The sequence below is a fragment of the Lonchura striata genome, chromosome 2 (genome assembly GCF_050655825.1).
Source record: "Lonchura striata isolate lonStrDom1 chromosome 2, ASM5065582v1, whole genome shotgun sequence".
In the NCBI taxonomy this organism is placed as follows: domain Eukaryota; kingdom Metazoa; phylum Chordata; class Aves; order Passeriformes; family Estrildidae; genus Lonchura; species Lonchura striata.
Window position 1 is genome coordinate 66,866,161 of NC_140704.1, and position 20,194 is coordinate 66,886,354.

General features: G+C 39.6%; 1 protein-coding gene across 2 annotated transcripts in view; it reads right to left on the bottom strand.

Annotated features, from left to right (window-relative positions):
* Window positions 1–11,048, bottom strand: part of CAP2 (cyclase associated actin cytoskeleton regulatory protein 2) — a 67,508-nt gene extending 56,460 nt beyond the window's left edge. Inside the window, exons 1-2 of one of the 2 annotated variants that reach the window (XM_021552986.4) lie at window positions 10,681–11,048; window positions 4,846–4,955 (exon numbers count right to left, since the gene is read on the bottom strand). The gene's annotated coding sequence lies outside the window, so the exon portion shown is untranslated. The remainder of the gene's footprint in view (window positions 1–4,845; window positions 4,956–10,680) is intronic. The other variant, XM_021552979.4, reaches the window with a different exon arrangement.
* Window positions 11,049–20,194: the final 9,146 nt, after the last annotated feature.

The window sequence follows — 20,194 nt, forward strand, 5'->3', positions numbered from 1 at the left end:
TTGATCCTGATAAGTGACATTCAGCAAGGGGTGTACATGATGATCATGGCTCTTGATTAACACCATCCCTGTGGCCAGTTCCAGCCCAGCCCCCACACTAGGCTGCATCCCCTGCCCAGCACAGGATGTGCAAAAGCAGGAGCAACAGGGCAATGCACATCCCAGCTGGGGCAAGCAGGGAGTCAGAGGCTCTCTAGGGCCATCATCCTGTGGTGTTCTTCCACAAGACGTTGATCCCTTTATGGCTCAGAGACTAGAACGGTTAGGCAGACATGGAACAAAAGTGTAAATGTATTAGCTCCTAAAGAACAGCCTACTAGTATTGCAGAGATATTAAAAGTAACAGCAGATTCCAGTAAACTGCACCACTATGCAACACTCAGCAACCAAACCAAACATTTGGTGCTTCACTGTCTCCACAGCAGTACAGAATGCCTAAATGTTATAATTAATAAGCAAAGTACCATGGAAATAAATGTTTTCAGCTACAAACAAGTACTACTAATTCTTATTAATAAAATATAATAATATTTTTCTTCTAAAAATTTAAGCATGAGAGGAAATTAGCTACTAGGACTGTGGAAACACGTGCAAAGCTCTTGTGCTCTGAGTCATGCTGGCTTTCAAACAAGGTGGGACCTTCAGACTTTACTCTATAAATGTCAGGAGGTTTGTGTTTGACCTAAAAGTGAAGCAGAAGATTTTGCAGTATGAAACCCTTGAGAGAACCATTCCTGTGAGAAAGTTTTGTCTGGAATTTATGCAGTTTTCCTATTTACATTAAATAAAAAATCAAACGCTCAGAAGAGGACGACATTAGACAGCATGTATACAAAGTGTAAAAACTCAGAGGGGCTCTCTTGTCTTATCACAGAATGGGTCAGGTTGGAAGGGACCTCAGAAAGGTCATCTGGTCCAACCTTCCCACTCAAGCAGTCATCCCAGAGCACATGGCACAGGGTTGCATCCAGACGGTTCCTGAATATCACCAGTGAAGGAGATTCCACAACTCCTTTGGGCAACCAGTTCCAGTGCTTGGTCACCTGCACAGTAAAGAAGTTCTTCTTTATATTCAGGTGGAACTTCTGGGCATCAGCTGCTGCCCATTGCCTCTTGAGCTATTGCTGGGCACCACTGAGAAGAGCCTGGATCTGTCCTCTTGGCACCGTCCCTTCAGATACTGAGAGACATTGGTGAGGTGCCCCCTCAGTTGCCTCTTCTTGAGACTGAACAGGCCCAGCTCCCTCAGCCTTTCCTCGTGGAAGAGATGCTCCAGTTGCTTGGTGAAAGAGATGCTCCAGTTGCTTGGTCAGCTTTGCATCTCTCCACTGGACCTGCTCCAGGAGCTCCATGTCTCCCTTGTGCTGAGGAGCCCAAAACTGGACACAGCACTCCAGGTGTGACTTCACCAGGGCTGAGCAGAGCGGTAGGATCACTCTCTTGACCCACTGGCAATGTATTTTCTTTATACTGCAAAATGCACTATTCTGTTTGAAAAATCAATTCACTTAGAAAAAACACATCTTAAATTTTTTGTAGTTACAAATATCTTGGCAGGAATGAGATTAATGTATCAGGGGAGCTTCTGAAATATTCAAACTTCTTTGAGAATATTAAAACTTTTCTTAAAACAAAGTACTATTAATCCTAAAAAAGATTATATATTCTTTTCACATTTTACCCTACTACATAAAAGCCTAAAATGCTGTCTATTTTAAAAGTTCTGTTTTCAACCACTCTAAAGTCTGGATGGTGTAACAAAGTATACTAATATATAACACAGCATAGAGTCAACTAATTTCATCAGTATTTTAAAATATATTTTTAGTATAGTACCTATTTTTCTTTATGTGATGATACAGTCTAGTAGACTGGGCTTTTTTTCATTTGCCTTAAAATTTTCCTTGATGATGTCATCAAATGTCACAAAAATTGTGCACAAACTTCTATGGAAGACCTGTTACTTTTTGGCTTCTTCAGACTGATTTTGCCTGTGAAGGAATCCAATTGTTTGATTACAAACTGAATAATTTGAGTGCAGACACCAGGAGGTCTGAGGAGTCTCACAAATTAGCAGACTTAAACACTACTCAATAAATGACTTTCTGTAAGACACTAAGAATACACATTACAGTGTCAGAAGTTCAGGGGAATAACCCAGCTCAAATACCTGAAGGATCTTTTTATGCAATACTTTCCTGCTACAACATAGTCTTTTACTCACTATATTCTTCACTGTTTTATTCTAGTCCCATTAACTGGAGAACTACAATGTTATTCTTCCAAAAGCAGGCATCACCAGCAATCATAGAAGAATATATTGTTAGAGTCTTTAAACAGAAGTAGAAACCATTTTTACCCTAATATTAGGGATGTCAGCTTGTTATTCTTTTTATATAGAATATTACACTTAATAATCATCATGTTTACACTATGTCTATCTACCTTTTTATCTGTACATTTATATGACCCCGGAGTACACCGTATTTGCATCTATTTATATACATATATGTACATGCACATTATGCACATAAGAATACAGATATGCCTGTCATGTATGAATAAAATGCAAAAACACTTTTGTGATTAGTGTCCATAACACTAAAAAAGCAAGCAGTTGTACATATACTAATCTTGCACCTCGCTTTACCATTAAATGACAGTATTATCTACCTTACAAACAACACAGGAATTAAAAGTTACTGTTCTAAACATTCACTGAACAATAGCATGAAAAGTCTCTTCATCCATTCTCAATCTAAACACTGACATCTTTGCCTGTATATTGGGATTTACATATTTGGTTCATGTTATGACACAGTTCAGTGTTTTCTTGGCCTACATTCAGCTGTTTGTCTGATTGCTTATTCCACACTGCATTCTGCATGGTCAGAGATACCACAAAGCCACAGCTCAAAAGGAATCAGAACACAAATGGCACAGCTTGACTCTGTGAAGGTACTATCTTCCACGGTACAGCACCAGAGCTTATATTATAAATAAATAATAAGATTGGTCTACTTACAGTGTCAAATTAAATCTCTGCACATTAAAGAAAAGAGGATGTAAATAGATCTATGGCATGCTTCCACTCTCATAAAGCATGTTTTTACATCAAGACAGACTCTCTAGCTCATCTGTCAGGATTTTAATTAAGGATTTGATCTTGAAGTGATTTATCAGGGTTAACCATGTATCTTTTCCCAAAGTTGTGCTGACCACCTATAAAGAGTTAAAAATAACAATGCTTCAACTCTCATGTAATCCTTATCCAGCTGCTCTCCTGGTGAAGAACACTGTCCTTCACTGAAAATAAGGTCACCTAAGAGTCAGGAAAGGTGTTAACACACATCTACTGACAAAACGTTTAAGCACTAACATTGGTAACTGTCTCTTGGGCACAAAATTAAGACAGATGATCCAAGCTCTGCCCTGTTTACTGTTAGTGGTATCTTTTTTGGGAGTGCTAAAGGCATGTGGTAGTACTACCATCTGTCATTTCTTTCACAAAAGAAGTAAAGCCAGGTAGAACAAAGCATGCTGAAACTCAAAGAGTGAATTTCTTCTTATAGACAGGCCTTGGGAGATCACTGCTTTCCTCCCCAGCTGTCTCAAAGCACCATTTATCTATTATCAAGGGAAAAAAACTTGGCTGTAGACTAGAATTTCCTGATATACTGATCCCAAACAGCAAACTCTAAGTCAAAACACACACATACTACTCCTGTTACTATTGTATATGACTTACAACAGAGGACAATATTGCTCCATCCTCAAGAAGAAACAAGTTGTAATAAATGCACAGGGAAAGGCTGTACAGTATCATAAGGGGGGGGGAAACCATATGATGACGTATCAGGCATGCAAAAATGGGGTTTTGAACAAAGGAATGGTGCTACCTTGTAAAGTATGAAATGATTCTCACAAACACCAGCAAGAAATAGAGTACAAAGTTCCACAGTTTGTTTTACTTCCTAGCACTCATTTAATTTGGAAATAAATGACCTGTTAATTAATTTGATTTCCTCCCCTGCCCCCACTCAGTACCAGTTCTTCCAAATTCATCTAGCATCTGAAAATTCATGCCAGGTCTCACTCATGCACATCATCTGATATCCGACATGTCAGATTTGGATTTCCTCAATATGCCAAAAAAGGGCAGATGCCTAAACCAGAATATAGGCAGTAATGTGGCATTTTAATTGTATTTACCATAGTTGCACTGCCTTGGAAGTGGAAAATCACACTATCCTTGCACATGTTCTTTCTCTCTTAATCTTTTAATAAATTGCTACTAAGATATGACATAAAATACACAAACCCCCAGATTGCCAGCCTGCACCATCAGAGAGACAGTCAGGAACATTTTATAGATCCAAAGCACTGTGTCCTCTGAGAGTTCCTCTGTGCAATTTATGTCAACATACATGAAGGGAAGAGAAATGCATTCCTGAATATCCCCTCAAATTACAAAAGCATCTTACAGCACTTCATTGCTGACAAAAACACACACAGCCTGGGTCTGAAATGGCTCTTTTTCCTATATCATCATTCAAACACCTACAAATCCAAGCTGTTAGAAGCAGGCAGACTCTTTGCCACCTTTGGCAAGGGACTCAAATTGCTGCTGCACCCAGTTCTTGTTCAGACAATAATAACCCACTGGCTTGGGATCTCAGGAGTTGCTCATTCCCAGACAGAGCTTGGAAGCAACTCAGTACTGGCTGAGTGGTAAGGAGGAGCACTTGCAATTTTTTGGGTTGGGTTGAAAGTTTCTGGGCAGATAATGCAAAGGGAACAGTGGTCAGAAGAAAGTATGTGTTGGTAGACCAATAGGAACATTACCTTGTATGGTTTGTGTTTTGTTTTCCATTAGCTGTAGGGGAGGAATGTAAACAGAGTCTTCTCAAACTGATGTCAATTTGGATAAAACCAGAAGACCTCTCAGTAAGGCCCTGTGTGAGAAGAATGATTCGAGTTTCAAATCAAAGCCTTTTTTATTGTTTTGCCCCTAGATCTATTACAAGCTCATTTGTGAGCAATTAATTCTTAAGTATAGAGAATGATTTAATTTTTAAACTTAGTTAAAATAGTTCATTTTGTATATCAAACAGTATTAGAATCTTGACCTTTTTTTGTTAAGATAGACAGTTATACCTGAAATAGCAAAAAGACAGAAATGTCTGCATGACTTCTGCTTTTTGTGGATGGATGTGCCATTTTGACTACTATGTTGATCTGAAGTCTTGGCTGACTCTAGTGTACTCATCATAAAATATTTCTCTCTGTAGCTCACTGTGTGTGTGAAACCCACTGTTATGCTATGAATGAGTTCCTTATGGCTGTGCATAAGAGCATGCTACATCAATTATCTTGTATGTGGACTTCTTTCTTTGGCATAAACTGTGTTTTTAAATAACTACTTTTTATAAGCAAAAAAACATTTGCATAGAAGAAGTAAAAGCAGGTTCATGTTAAACCTCTTCCATTTAACCCAAGCGTTTTCCTTTGTCTGGCCGTATGCTGTCGGTACCACAAAGCATAATTTTCTGTTTGCACTCTGGCTCCTCCTCTGCTTCTCTCCCTCTCCTAGTGATCCGGCTGCTGTCTACAAAAACATGTTGAAAAAGAATAGAGCCCTTTTTTCATCCCATTGTTCTGAAAAATTGTAAAACTTGCATCATAAAACAATCACTGTTTTGACAAATACCTCTTAGACTGTTGATGCATTTTAGATTTCTTAACACATCCCAGTTTAGTCCCATAATATGGGTGAGTAACTGCACGTATCAAGCTACATGTCTACAAGTCAACATAATAATAACATGGACTGCAGTTAGGCCTCTGATAATTTAATATGAATTCTTTAAAATATGGCATGTGTTTATGTATGTGCTTAGTATCTCCTTGAGTATCAGTTCACTTTCTAATTATTGGGAAATTCTGTGAAGAGCTTCTATCCCTTTCTGAATAATTCTGTCATGAATTTTGTGATCACAAAGAGTGAGTTCATTATTTCATGATATACCGAACAGTCAAGACTGCCTGACAGTTTGTGTAAGCGTGATTGACTTAAAATAACCAAGGCAACCCAGCTTCTAAATACATTCTCCTATTCCTTTTATGCACACTTTTCATGTCACCACTGCTCATAGTCTTTTGTCTTGGTTTTATTTTCTTCTCTCCCTCCAATGAAGTGTATGAGTTTTTGTATCTGTCCAATCATCAGAAATGCAGCGTTCTTAGCCACCTCATTTACTATGTATTAGTGTCAGGCTCTTCATGTATTCAAGCATCCTAAAGGCCTTACAAGCTATTTAATTACCTGTCACAAGTCCAATTACTGTATATAAGCAGACTGCCTTGCTGAACCGAGAAAATACTATATGTAGGCATTGATTTTATTCAAGTGCTTCAGTTCAGCTCATCATAACTAAACAGTAAGATCCTTTATGCCATGGTTCCAAACAAATTGAATTTGAACTCTCTGAAAGGGTAAATTCCATCAAGTACAAATGTTTCAGTATTTCTGGGATGTGAAAGGAGAAAAAAAGGAGGAAGTTAAAACTAAGTGAAAGGTATTGCAAGCTCTAAAAACAGAAATTGTGAACTTACTTCTGAAGAAAAGACAAGATTAGATTTATTCAGTACCAAGGTTTGTAACAGTTTTGTTTGCTGTGCTGGTGGCCTTTCACAAAGCTTCCACACCCTACTTCTCATGCATATCCATCAATATTATGTTGAAGCCTGAATAGTTTGGCTTGATTTCATCCAAGTTTGCAAGTGTTCCTGTTCTCACCAGAACATCCTGCTGCAATCTGTGTCTGATGGTCTCAGGCTTATCATGGCTGCTCCACTCAGCCTGTAGCCAATGGCTCTTCCTCCAGCATAGCAGCAGCCAGCAGGGCTTATCAAACTTTTTGCCATATGAGTCCTTCCTCTGCCCTACAACTCAACTGGGATCTTTATTGGTCACAAAAAACTTAAGGTCTTCATGCATCTCCCATTCTAAAACTCATCACACTGATTCTGCAATACTGCTGGCATTGCAATTTGTGCCTTTGCTTCTGATTCAGGATGAAATGGGCCAGCTGCTACTAAAAAAGACCTTTCTATTTCCTGATATAACCCTGGTACTACTTAAGAGGTCCTAAACTCTAATGATAATCCATGCAACCTGCTCACATACAAGATCTCAGACATTTAACTATTTATCCCTCCTCTATTTCAGTGTGAGGTCTTGTGAAACCCAGAGAAATCAAACAGGACCTACCCTAGGGGCTGGTAAAAGTCAGCCTTTTTGAGGATGGCTGTTGCTTTAGAGGACCCAGAGCTGTAGGTGAATTAGTCTGCTGTTTCTAGACAATGACAGATTACACACAGAAATGTAAATGATTCTTTGCATTCCTTCCAAAGAGCAATCAATTAAATATTTAAACAATTACAAAACATAGCCTAAAGCTTAGATCTGAGCAGATCTTCTTGGACAAATGTGCCACTATTTAATTATGTAATTGAGCATTTCCCTGTTTCATTTTTTTATATAGCCCACAAAAGCATTAAGGCTTTAATTCCCAGCATATTACTACTGGTATTTGGACTTCTACAAGCAACCTCTTTGGCTTGCTGTTCCCTGAAAAACTGTGGGTCAGACAAAGCAATTCCCATTAGCATATACTCAGGAAAGTAGTCTTAATGGGACCTTTTAAATAACAAAAAGTCCCTGAAACTGACAGTCAGATTACCTTAAGAACACAGGTGAAATTAAGACAGCAGTAGGCAGTATGTGTGTAGACTGTAGTGGTGTCAATGCCACAAAGTCTTGCTAAATGGTGACAGAGGTCACACAAATCTAAGAAGCCCCAAACCAAACTCCCTACTCTTGATGAAGCATCTGAATCAGCATAATCATTGCCACAGATGCAGCTGTGCTTTTGCATGCTTTTGTCACTTCAGCATACAGCGCTTAGCAAAGGTGTTGCTATTCTGGTATAGTTGATAGCGGTGACATTCTGAAGAAGAGCTGAATCTTTAGAGTTTGAAGCATTTTGTATTATGTAAGCAACTGGAGTGGATTCTGTACCACATAAAAATAAGTTCCCGTTTGTCCTCCCTAATGCAAAAGATGCACTTGAAGTTTTAGAAAAAGGAATTAAAATTATTTATGTGTATCAGAGGCACTTTATCAGGCAAAATCCTTTATCCAGTTCATAAAAGCATAGGAATAACTACAAAAATGTATGCCTTATCTATCATAGGTGTTTCTTTGGTTTTGCCTCAATAAGCACAGAATGTTCTCTTTCATGTAGTCAGATGTTCTAGTAGGCAGCAACTGCAGCTGCTGAGTTTGCTGCTGTTGCACGTGATGTTAGAACTCGTGCAGAACCACTAAGAATATTCTTTAACATATTTGGCAGTTCACAATTTCTCTCCATAGAGTTCAAACCAATTGCAACTTTATTGCACTGACAGGCCACAGATTAAAGCCTAGATCATGTAATTTTGTTCAGGTGATATTGCAAGTCAACATCGAGGCTGAGAGCTGTATACAAGTTGCTTGGTTTCCAGCCCTCCCTACTCACTCTATTTTTCCAGTACCTGCTAATTCAAATTACTATGAATGTTGGACCTGAGTGAATTTTAATAACTTTTTTTAGCTTAGGGTGCCCAATGTATTTTGCATGGTTAATAAAAATTATACAGTGGGATCAGAATATCTAATGATGGGAGAGAATTTAATATATGTAATCTTAGTACCCTTGCTCCTTATGGTATACTAAGAAGCACTTTCCTCCACTGAATGAGAGCCACAGCTGACAAAGAATAATGAAAACATCAGAGGTTAGTTCTACCGTAATAGTAAATAATGCACATCCTCTTCATTTTTATTTAATTGAGGAAACATATTTTATTCATTAAGTTTGGAGTTGTGCCTTTCCACCTTCCACATCTGAACAGCATTCAAGGGGAAAGACACAAAGGAATCATAGGAGTATTCAGAAGACTTGAATTTTTGTTAAGCCCAAGACCAAAAAGACCATATTGTTGTATGTGCCTGGCTTTGTTACAGAAGGTAGATTGCCTTTGTTCCTGTACAACCTTGCTCAAAATAGAGCCAGTGTTATGAAATCCTGGTACTGAAAATGCATAAAAGCAGAAAAAAGTTAACTATCATTTGCATAAGTAAATAAAAGGAAGTGCTGTGATAAAAGTTGCACAAAAAATAAGAGTATCTGACTCACAGTAATGTCTTAAAAGGCCAGATTTGAGAGTACTGTATTGAGTTCCAAGTCATTCCATCAACCACTTTACTATTCTAAATAATTTTTCAAGTTCATTTCTGAAGTAGGAGTTCACTGATTGCAATTTCACAAAACAATGAAACATGGTAGTCCATAAACCACTGTCACTTTTGCTTAGAAACAAATTTATAAAATCTGCAGGTTTATCCCACTCAGATCCCCCGCTAAACAGATCCCTTCCAACTATTTTCTAATGGACTGGCCTCTGTGAAGCGTTTTTTTTCTGACATTTTCCATCACTCAGAAACAAACACATTTAGGTAAGCTGTATAAAGAAAGCTTTCTTCCCCAGATGGTCTTTGTTTTTAAGACTCCCCCTACATATTACAAAATCTGAATTCTACTTAATAAAAATCCTCACTATTGATGCTGTAATGCCAAGACACAAATCTACAGGAATCCTCAAAGCAAAGGACAGATTGCACATTTTCAGGTGAGGTCACAAGTTCTTCTCGGCTTTGGGGGAGCACTGCTGATGTCAAGTTACTGCAAAATGCAGGACCTCGTCTTCACGGGTCTTCATTTCTGCCTTCCTCTTGCCCCCTCTGAAACCCACCTTGTATTTGAAGTATCTTTTTTATGTTTTTATGTAAAGGTATGTATTATGCCTTTAGGTCGCTCACCCATAGATGCTATTTAACCCTTTCCTCCGCGCTAAACCTGTATGCTCTTCTGCCACCTCCATCACAAGCACACCTCCGGCTCCAAGGGCGGGGGGGATCCCAGGGTTTGGCGTCCCAACACCCACCGGCACTACAGCCGCCTGCCTCAGAATTAGATCATCTTACGCTGATTAGGAGAGTGCAAGACCAGCACCGCTTGACAGCCAGGTCTGCACAAACAAGCCGAGAGCATTTTTAATAACCCGTCGGCTGCCGGGACCCGGGGCGGGGGCTGGGGCACAGCCGAAAGCACCCGCGGAGTCGCTCCCGGCACTGAGGGGGGGCTTGGCTGAGGAGATCCGCCTTCGACCCCAAAGAGGATCCCTCCCGTGCCGCGGTATTTCGCTCGGGTCTCCCCTCTCCCAGCCCAGATCACTCCCTTCCCACTCAGCACCCGGGGGAAGGGAGGGAGGCAGGGAGGGGGAGGTTTTCCGTGCGCAGCCCGGCGCAGGTGACAGGAGGGAAGTCGAGGGGCAGCGCGGGTCCCTGACCCAGATACCTCCAGAGCACTGCCCGCCCAAGGAATAACTCTGCCGCCCTGCCGCCCCCGGAGTCGCCCCCACATCACTTTCCGCATCCCCAAGATGTCCGCTGCGGCTGCTCCTGCCGCCGCCACCGGCGGGAGCGCACCCGCGGCACCGGCCGCGCCGCCCGGGCCGGGGGTCGGCCCGCTCCCGGCATCCCGCCCCCCCTGCCGCCGCCTGCTCTTGAGTTACCTGTTTTGATGACCCGCGTAGCCTTTTTTTTTTCCCCTTCCTCTCTGCAAGGAAAATTTGCGGTCGGTCACTCGCTCCCCCCCTCCCTCGCCTCGCCGCTGCTCTCCTTCCTCCTCCTCCTCTTCCTCCTCCTTCTCCTCCTCCTCCTCAGCGGGAGCCGGTGTCAGTCAGTCACATCAGCTGCCCGGGCAGGCAGGGAGAGCAATGCCCAGGAGCTTCCGGGAGCGCCAAATAAAGACAAGTCCAGAAAGGGAGAGAGACGGTGGCAGAGATGGAGAAAGAAAGCAAAAAGTGGGTGGAGTGTGAAAATGGAGAGAGAGGGAGAGGGAGAAGTGTCTCACGGCAGCGGCTGGGAATCTGCGGGGAAATGGCAGTGGTGGAGCATCGCGGAGGAGCAGGGGAGACTGCAGGCAGCCCAGGGTGGAGGGCACCCACGGTCCTGCTTTTGCCCGTCGTGACAGCTTGAGAGGGTTGGAAGTGAGCACCCCACAAGACTGGTCTGGTCCACAGTGGGAAAGAAGAGTGAGGCCCATGTGGAAAGCATCAGATGCCTCACCTCACATGGCACGGAAGGTCGAGGGCAGCCTCATGTACACCTGGATACTTCATTGCCTACTCTGCGCTGGACTAAACTGTGTCAGCCTGGCCAGAGCTGTAGCTGGGTCCACAGTGGGCATGCTGCCTTCATTCAGTGTGGCCGTGAAATCAGGACTTCCAGTGGGCAAACCCTCGTGCTTCGGCCTCATTTGTCAGACTCGCTGGGCTTCGCACCAGTCCATACCCTGTGCCAAATGGAAGCTTGAATGTTCTGCAATTGTGCAGTGCTTGTCACCAAGTGGTCTCCCAAGGGACATTCACCTAAAGTCTGCTTCACGTGCTCTAAGCAAACGAGTTGTCTTTCTGCACAGAAGTCTTGGGAGAAGACCATGAATTCACAGCCTCTAAAGAAACAGTGTGCTCTTGAATGGGAAAAAAAAAATCATTAGATGGTGCTAATAAGAAAAACATATATATTTTTTCAAGTCAACCATGTGGTCATGCAAAAAACGGTAGCACATTTTTCTATCATATATACAGCTTATTTTAGAAGAATTTGTTTCATTTCTGATGGTCTGACAACACTACTATAAGACATAGAACATAAGAATTTGTTTTAATTGTGCAGCAGTTAAATGTGGGCTGAGCAAAGTCATATTTTAACAAGAATGCCATGGTTAATAGCAGCTCGCAGACCTCACATGCCTGAAGTCGGTGTTAATCAAAAGCAAGCACACTGCAAGGATCTGTCTGGGATCCAAACTCAGTAATGCAGACAATATAATTGGCAGTGGAAATTGCAAAAAAAATCACTGGTGCAGTTTCCCTGTATGAAGTGAAACAAACTAGTTCTCCTTGGCATGTACAAGCAGACAGATGAAATAAACAGAACAGCACGTTTTAAACCAGAGGGTCTTGCCAAACTTCCAAAAGGGTAAAGGTAGTATGGAATTGAAAACCTGATTGAAAAAATGCACAGAACACAGAAACTACTCAAGACAAATTAAATACAAGCCCAGAAGCTCTCCTTCTGTAAGAAAAACCCAGAAGGATTAAGAAACAGGGAAACTACGACACTTAGAGTAAAGCTCCAGTTCTGTATTTCTTACAACTCAGAGGAAAAAATAAATCTCAAGACTTGTGTAGCGTCAGCATGATAAGTTGAAATTTTAGGATAATAAATGCAATAGAGTTTCTGTAGAATGTCAATTTAATTTGAGAAAATGTAGTTAAGGGATGAAAACTTTTATAAGCTCTTATTGTAAGAGCTCAGTTAAGCACTTCACATCATCCTTTTGCATAATGGGCATACAGAAAAGGAGAAACTATGAGGCATTTCTTTTCTATGGAAAGTTCTATGAGGCTACCAAATGACCATATGCCCTGCATGTCTAAAACATGCCTGTAATCCATCTTCGCTCCTGTCTTCTAGTGCTTTCTTCACAAAACAGTCAAGTTATTTCTTCTTATCCCAAGGAGAATTGTGGCAAACCTAAAAGGCTTAGTCTGAAGTAAAAGGAACAACAAGAAATAATAAATTTAGTAAGGAGAAGAAAAGGAGATTCAGTAACTGTAAATTGACTTCATAAAAGGCAGGAAACCCAATGGCAAGCAAAAATATAAGATGTAGTGCCCAAAAATGCTAGAGAAGAAAGCCTTGGGGTTTCTCTAATAAAGATAACATGAAAGGGCAGTTCTACTGAAGAACTTCAGAATTTTCAATGCAGGCTGAGAAACATCCCCCAAAAGATAAGAAAATGAGAGATGTGCAAATTTTGGATTCTGAAAAATATTGTATGTGCAAAAAAATTTACTAGATGACATGCATTTGTTCTTTCCCATCAGGAAAAGGACTTGGACAGCACTAAAGGATAAGTTTTGAAAGTGGTATTGGAATTGGCATCAAGTGAAACACTGAGCAAGGAATGACTGGAACATCAAGCCTTGGGGCTGGCCATTTTGCCCTCAATCTAACAAAACATTCAGATATACAGAAAACACATTGATGCCTGTAATTAAAACATTAACAGTTAAAGATTTTTATCTATGTGCTTTTTTAGTGAGGGCAGGGTCACCAACTTCCAGATCAAAACATTCCAAAGAAGCCTTAAAATTCTAACTTAGGCCATAGTCCTCTTGAAATTTTGAGGAGCAAGAGGTGCAGTAATAGGTCTCTTGCAGGAAGTTACCCAGTTGAAATGTAGGTGCTCATAGAGTGCAGTAGATTGGATTTAATATAACTTTATGATTCTTTTTTCATTTTACTTACTAACTTTGCTGCTGTAGGCAATCTGTGCCAAGGCTGAAATGTTTTATTCCCTTTTATAGAAGAGTGTATTTCTAAAGTTGTGCAGGGATCCCAAAGTACACATCAGAAGCCATAGATATAGACTATCAAAATCTCTGTAGAATGACAGCATTGTAACCTACTTAGAAGAAAATACTCTGGTGCATCTTTTATTTGCATACATGGTTTTTCCACAGAAGAAGACTTAAAAATGATAATTGTTACTTTCCTAGTCTGTGTTGAAAATGGACTTTCAATGTATATGATTGTAAAATTTCTCTATTGGTGTAAGTTGCACCTAAATGATTCATAAGCAAGTCTGGAGAAAAGCAAAAATATTGTTGCTCCTTGCCTTAATTTCATGCAGTCTATCTTTGCTGGGGCAATACAGAAAATATGGATTAAAATTGCAGAAGCATTTACTGTTGTGAAAAGAAATTGGAATATCATGTGAAAATCTTGGTAGTGTGATTTGCTAGATATGCTTAAATAATATTGGAGTGCATTCAGGACATGTCAAAATGGCTTTTGCTTACCAAATCTGCTGTTTAGTTTACAGAATTTGAAAAACAGCATATAGGTAATTAACAAAATGTATCCCTGAAGAGCCCTTCATCTTGTGGTTATCTTGTACAGATCAAGTGTCAAAACACACAAGAAAAAATAAAGAGAAGATTCTGCCAAAGAAGTGGACAGCTTTTCCTCTCAAACTGGGATTAAATCTGTCATCATTCAAACTGTTCACCTGTAAAATATGCAGGCAGATTCAAATTACATTTCATTTTATGTCTGTCGCTCCACTGCTTTTTTATCTCTTCTTTGTATTCTTTCTTATGCAGTAAGCTCTGGGGGTGTGGGCTCTCATAATTGTACATTAATTAGTTGCATGCTTCTTTTTAGACATAGCAACATAAAAAGTTAAGTAATAAGCACGCGCTCATCATTAAGTGTGTGAGTAATGGCATCCCCATGTAGCAGAGCACTTAAGCATTCCCATTGTATTTAAGCAGCTTGTCACATAGGGATGGAATTACTCACTTGTTTATAATTCAGTATACATTTAAGGGCTTTGCTGATTTCAAGGGGAAACTGTTCTGATCTCAAAAATACTAGTCTTTGTTACTGCTTTTACTAATGGTAGTTGTGTGGTTTAATTCAGTTCTGTAGAGGTTTTGGGAAAGCTCCTCAGGGGATATGGTAGGCCTGGGCCTCAGCTCTGCTAAGTATTTTCATTGCCCTGTCTATTGATGATCATGGGGTACAGGTTCATGTTGTGTTTTTGCTAAACAACCTGTTTTATACACTGCTGAATTTTGATAAGGGTTTCAAGTTAAGTTTTGTAGTTCTCATTTAATTATAGGCAGAAATTTGCAAGGAATTTCTAATGAGGATGACTTGACTGAGCAAATCTTCCAAGTATGTGAATGTAGTGTTACTGTGCCACCTTGAACTCTGTTGCTGTGTATCAAACCTATGGAAGAAGTAGCCAAAAGGAATAACAAAGTCTTACTCATTGGTCAGTGTTAGTTTTCTCATTTTAGAATCTTAGCATTTCTGTTTAAGCTTCCTGGTTCTGTTTTCACCTTCCTTTCAATCTGGGATATAGAAGGTTCTTTAAGAGAGACTGGCAGTATTCTCCAATGAGGCCCCAACACAACTAAACAACTAAACTGCTTCCAGCTTAGTAGTTAAATGCACAGTTCTCCTTTGGTAGAGTTTCAGGACAACTTTACCATGATGCTGGCTCACTGTTCCAGACTCAGATGTGAGCTGTGAACCATCTTAGTAAGATAATTGTAGCTAGGTAAATGTCCATGTTCTCAATCTAGTCTTTGCCAGCACTTTGTAATCCATCTTCAACAAAAGTGCAAGAGTACCCAAACACTGCTGGAAGTCAAAACCAAATAAAGTGTTCCATGGTCATCTTCATGCCACAGCTTCTTTGACTTACGTGTCCCACCATCCCTGAAGTTCCAGTCACTTTCAAAATGTGCAAATGGGTCAGGCATGGAAGTCTGGTGTTTTAATTTGTGTATTCTTGTGGCTTCATTTTTTTCTTAATATGTGACATTTTTTTTCATTGTTTGCTGCTGTGTTTCTTTCATCACTGTGTGTATGATGGCATCACTGTTGTGATCAGGGCTTGTCAAGATTTGCTGTGTCTACATCATCAGTAAAAGGCATCAGTCTTCTTCATGTTCTACTGGCAGTTAAAATCCCTCATTTAGTGATCAGTCAAAGCCATTTTTGCTTGTTGCTGAGGAGGTTCTGACATGACATCCTTTTCTTTCCCAGTAAATCCAGGTTGTAGTGGGTTTTAATTTTCCATCTGTTGGAGGTAGAAAGAATAGAGTCAGCTCTAAAGTTTTTCGTGGGAAAACTTAAAAATTATTACCTGCGATCAATATTCTTGTTGCATAGGAAAGCCCTGACCACTGGTGCAGCAGAGGTGCTGAAAAATCTAGATGCACAGAAAATAAGTTTCTTTTTCATGAAAATCTGGGGATATTTGAGATTCTTTTTGTTAATGAATTCAAAGTTTACTGTGCAAACCACAGGGCTTGAAACTTATTTTTTATTTGTTTAAGATACAGAATCACCTGATTCTAGGGAACAGTGCTTCAAAGAAAACACCTAATTGTGAAATATTTGTGGTAAAATCACATGAATTGATAACTTAATAAGATTTCTTTCCAGAGAGAACACTTTGGAGGATATAATCAAAGAACAATGTGGGCAGATAACCAATGTGTATTCTGAAAGATATAAATTTAGTGTTAATCCAAGCATTTAAATAGACTATACCCTTATTTAAACAGTGGTTCCTAAGTAGTGTAAGGCCAGTTGTGGTCATTAGAGGCCAAGTAAATAAAAGAAAAGGCCCCTTAGAGACAGAATTACTCTGTTCTCCTTCAACAGTTAATAAGCTGCCAGGTGACATTTGCTGCCCCCTTCTCCCAAGCCTGTACCTAGTTGGTTTTGTTCATCTCCAAGCTCCTTTGCACTATGTGGATGAGGGGAAAGCAAGAAAAGCACTTAGTCCCTGTTAGATCAGTTCTCTCAGGCAGTTAAGTGAAGACCTTTACCTCTACACAGTTACTGTGCTTGGTCTTCTCCTGTAAGAAACTTTTAGCTATTGACAGGTATCTCCTGTAAATACACTTACTGCCCTAATCTAGAGGGGGCAAACACATGAGTTTTGAATGTGAGTCTTTGAAACATTTTACTAGTTCTTGAAAGAATCTGAGGTGATTTGTGCTTTTCCCCATGCAGAATGCCAGGCACAACAGGAATGTGAGTTTTCTTCTGCTCTTTGAACTTCTCCCTCAACCAAGAACATAAAGAGTTAGGATATCTCAGTTTTATATCCTGCTGCAAAATGAAACTGCTGGCAAGGATCCCTAGGTACAGTACATTACTTATATTATTTTGCATTTTGGTCAGCCTAAATTATTATTTTGCAATTTATGACTACCTAGATTAGTGATGCAGAACTGATCAGGCACAGCAGCACAGAACCTAGCACAGTCATTTACTCCAGCTTTTATATTCTTCATAGCAAATGGAATGGCATCTTTTTATTTTACAATATTTTGGAGGCTTTTTAGGACTAGGCCCCTCTTCTGAAATCTTTCTCAATACATTATTTCCCCATACATCTGTGGCAGAAGGATTTTCTCTGTTGAATAAAGAAGGCGTTACTTTGGAACTATAAAGCCAAAGAAGATTTTAGGATGAATCAAGCCAAGGAATAGAATAGAATAGAATAGAATAGAATAGAATATTTCAGATGGAAAGGACCTACAAATGATCGTCTAGTCCAAATATCCACAATACCTTTTTTTTTTCCTCAATAAGGGAGGACGAGCAAAGTAAAGTAACAAAACAGAAAGAAAAGTAACAAAATATACTTAATTTTAATATCTAAAATTGGTTGGAGGAACTATAAATATTTCACACTGATAGAATGAAATCCCGTTTCTCCTCAAGTTAGTAAGTGTTTTGTTCCTGTCTGACAGGGTCAACATTTCTCCCTACATGTCTGAATGAATGTTTTTCTTGAATAAATGTAGGCCAATCATGTAGGTATCAGAAATAATATTTTTGTTTCAAAACCAGTCATTTATTTCATTTTTATTTTCTTGCTTCCCTGTATTTACAAAGGTTCTGTGTTTCTAAAAGCTATCATTTTCTTTAGAAAAGAATATTGTTTGCTCTCATGAATAATTTATCTTGGAGTTCTCTTTTAATCCCTCATAAGATGTGCGCCATTCTTATATCTTCATAAAGGAAAAGAAAGGAAAACAACACTCTAAGGGTTGATTTATGAATTAGATCACAAACAGTAAAAATATATAAAACCTTGGTATAAATAAGGACTTCAGTTGTATCAGTACTTCTGGAACAATACTATTGATTATATACAGATTTCCACTATTCTAACTGATTTATCATAGAGTATGAAAAAAAGCATGAACAATAAATATGATGAAGATTTTACACTTAACCTTGAGATCATAAGGCTAGCTATATATGTAGGTTTTGAAGAGAAAAAATAAATACTTGGAGTACAATATAAATGAAACTGTGAATAGTATGTAATTCATAATATTTGTGAAACAAATAGTTGATAAAAGAACTTTTAATCCAAGTTCCTATATATCCCATTAGGTTGAAATATAAATAGTTTAGATGCAAAGGAAAAAATCTAGAAGCACCTTCATAGACAATCTGTGGCCTACAGATGCTTGTTATTAGATTACTATTGTTCATTTGATGTGCACATCAGATTAGCAAGCGACCTTTCCCAGTGAAGTTCAGGTCTCTCTTGTCCCTCTGATCTGTAGGAGGTCATCTACCTCTACTCCCCAGCTGCTGAGCTGGGACATCTCCAACTCATTTCCCCACTGTAACACAGACTCAGGCACTGCAGATTGAGTAACGTGTGTTTGAAGCATCAAAACTGTCTGTTGTGGTATTTATAAAAGGTTAAATGGTTTTAATGCAAATAGTCGGGTATTGCCACAAGGAATGTATTTACAAAGTCAAACCAGTAGGCACTTATTTGTGGCATGGCTTACAAAAGGTTGTTCGTGTATCTGAGCAGACCAATCCTGAAATGTCAGCCTCTTCTAGCCACCAGCTTCATTCAGCCTGTGATTATCAGCTAAACCTGACTCTGTTTACCTGTGCTTGGCTGCCTCTGCATGGTTCAGTTGTTTGTGACTTCTGTCCCCTCTTGTGTGTGTACCTTAGAGGTCAGCAAAGTTAGGGGCAATACTGGGGGCCTCGGGGTCAGCAGCAGCAGGGAGTGAATTACAGAGAGTTCTGCAAAGCACTTAAGAAAAAGAAAATAAAATGCATCATAGGAGCACTGAAGTGAAATCTTCTGGGGAAACAAGAGATAAGATGGTCCCCTTACCATTCTTGGAACCACAGGCTCATCTACATCGTCAACTGTGCTGAACAACACTATCATATAATACAATCTCTTTCTAGAGTCATTCATCAGTATTTATAATGATTGATCAGCACTAATATGATAAAATGTAAGAAGTTTAAATCTTTCCTGAAGTGCAACTTTTCCAGGAATCTCTGTGGTATTCATAACGTATCTTCCTTAAAATGTTAATTTTAGTGTTATTGAACAAATTCGGTAAAGAACATGATGTGCTGTGGGAGTTGCTGGAGATTGATTATACTGATTATTGTGTGATACAGATCCCCAGCCTAAAGGTTGTATGTATATCTTCTGTGGTAATTTACTGGTCAATGAATAAAAGCAGAATAGAAGGGACAGTTGTTGTTTTGGTATTACTAGTTATTTTGATATTTGTTACTACATTTTCCACTTTCCTGTAGGCATTTTGGATGTCAATTATAAAACATCAATCTCAACCTTTTAAATGTTTTCATTTTACTGAAATGCAAATACTAATTTTCAAGAGTACAACTAAAACTCTAAAGTTACAGTGTCACATTTCTGACTGTTGGCTCATTGACAACAAATAACAAGTGTTAGACCCCCTTAGTATAGGTGAAAATACACTTACTGATTCATGTTTCCTGGTACTCCCCAGGAGGAGAATGATGAGCAAAAGCTCAGTTCTTCTGAAATGTTTAGGTCTACAAAAATTCATTTCAGTAGAGAGACTTGATGGATGATGGGCAGTGCATCTGTATCTGTCCAGGGGCTATTTTTAGTAGTTGGGAGTTCATACTGGAGCCTTTCTGAGCAGAACACCTGCTGACTTTAGTCCATTTTTGTTTGAGAGAGAGACTCAGGTTTAAAGGTCTGTTTGTTCCAGGGTGGTTGAAGTCAGCACATTTAGTCATTGATTTGAGAGAACGGGTGGCAGTTCTTAGGGGTCCACTCCTGTTGCAGCCAAAGTCTGCTCGAGTAGTTACCATTATTTAATAGAAGATAGCTCTAATTCAGGAAATAATTAGTAAAAATTACCTTAAACCCTTGTGCAGTTGAATCAGCTCACCATTGAAAAAGTCTCTCTCCTTCAGATGGTGGGGCTATCGACTGGAACAGCAGTAGCAGCTGCTGTGTGGGAGTGTGAGTGTGTGTCTTGCCCAGCAACCTCATTCACTGAGAGTGGATTTCACCTCCCACGCTCCACCTGCGAAGGCCGGGACTACTCAGTTTCTATCCAGCAGTGGTGGATGCAGCCTGGCGTTAAT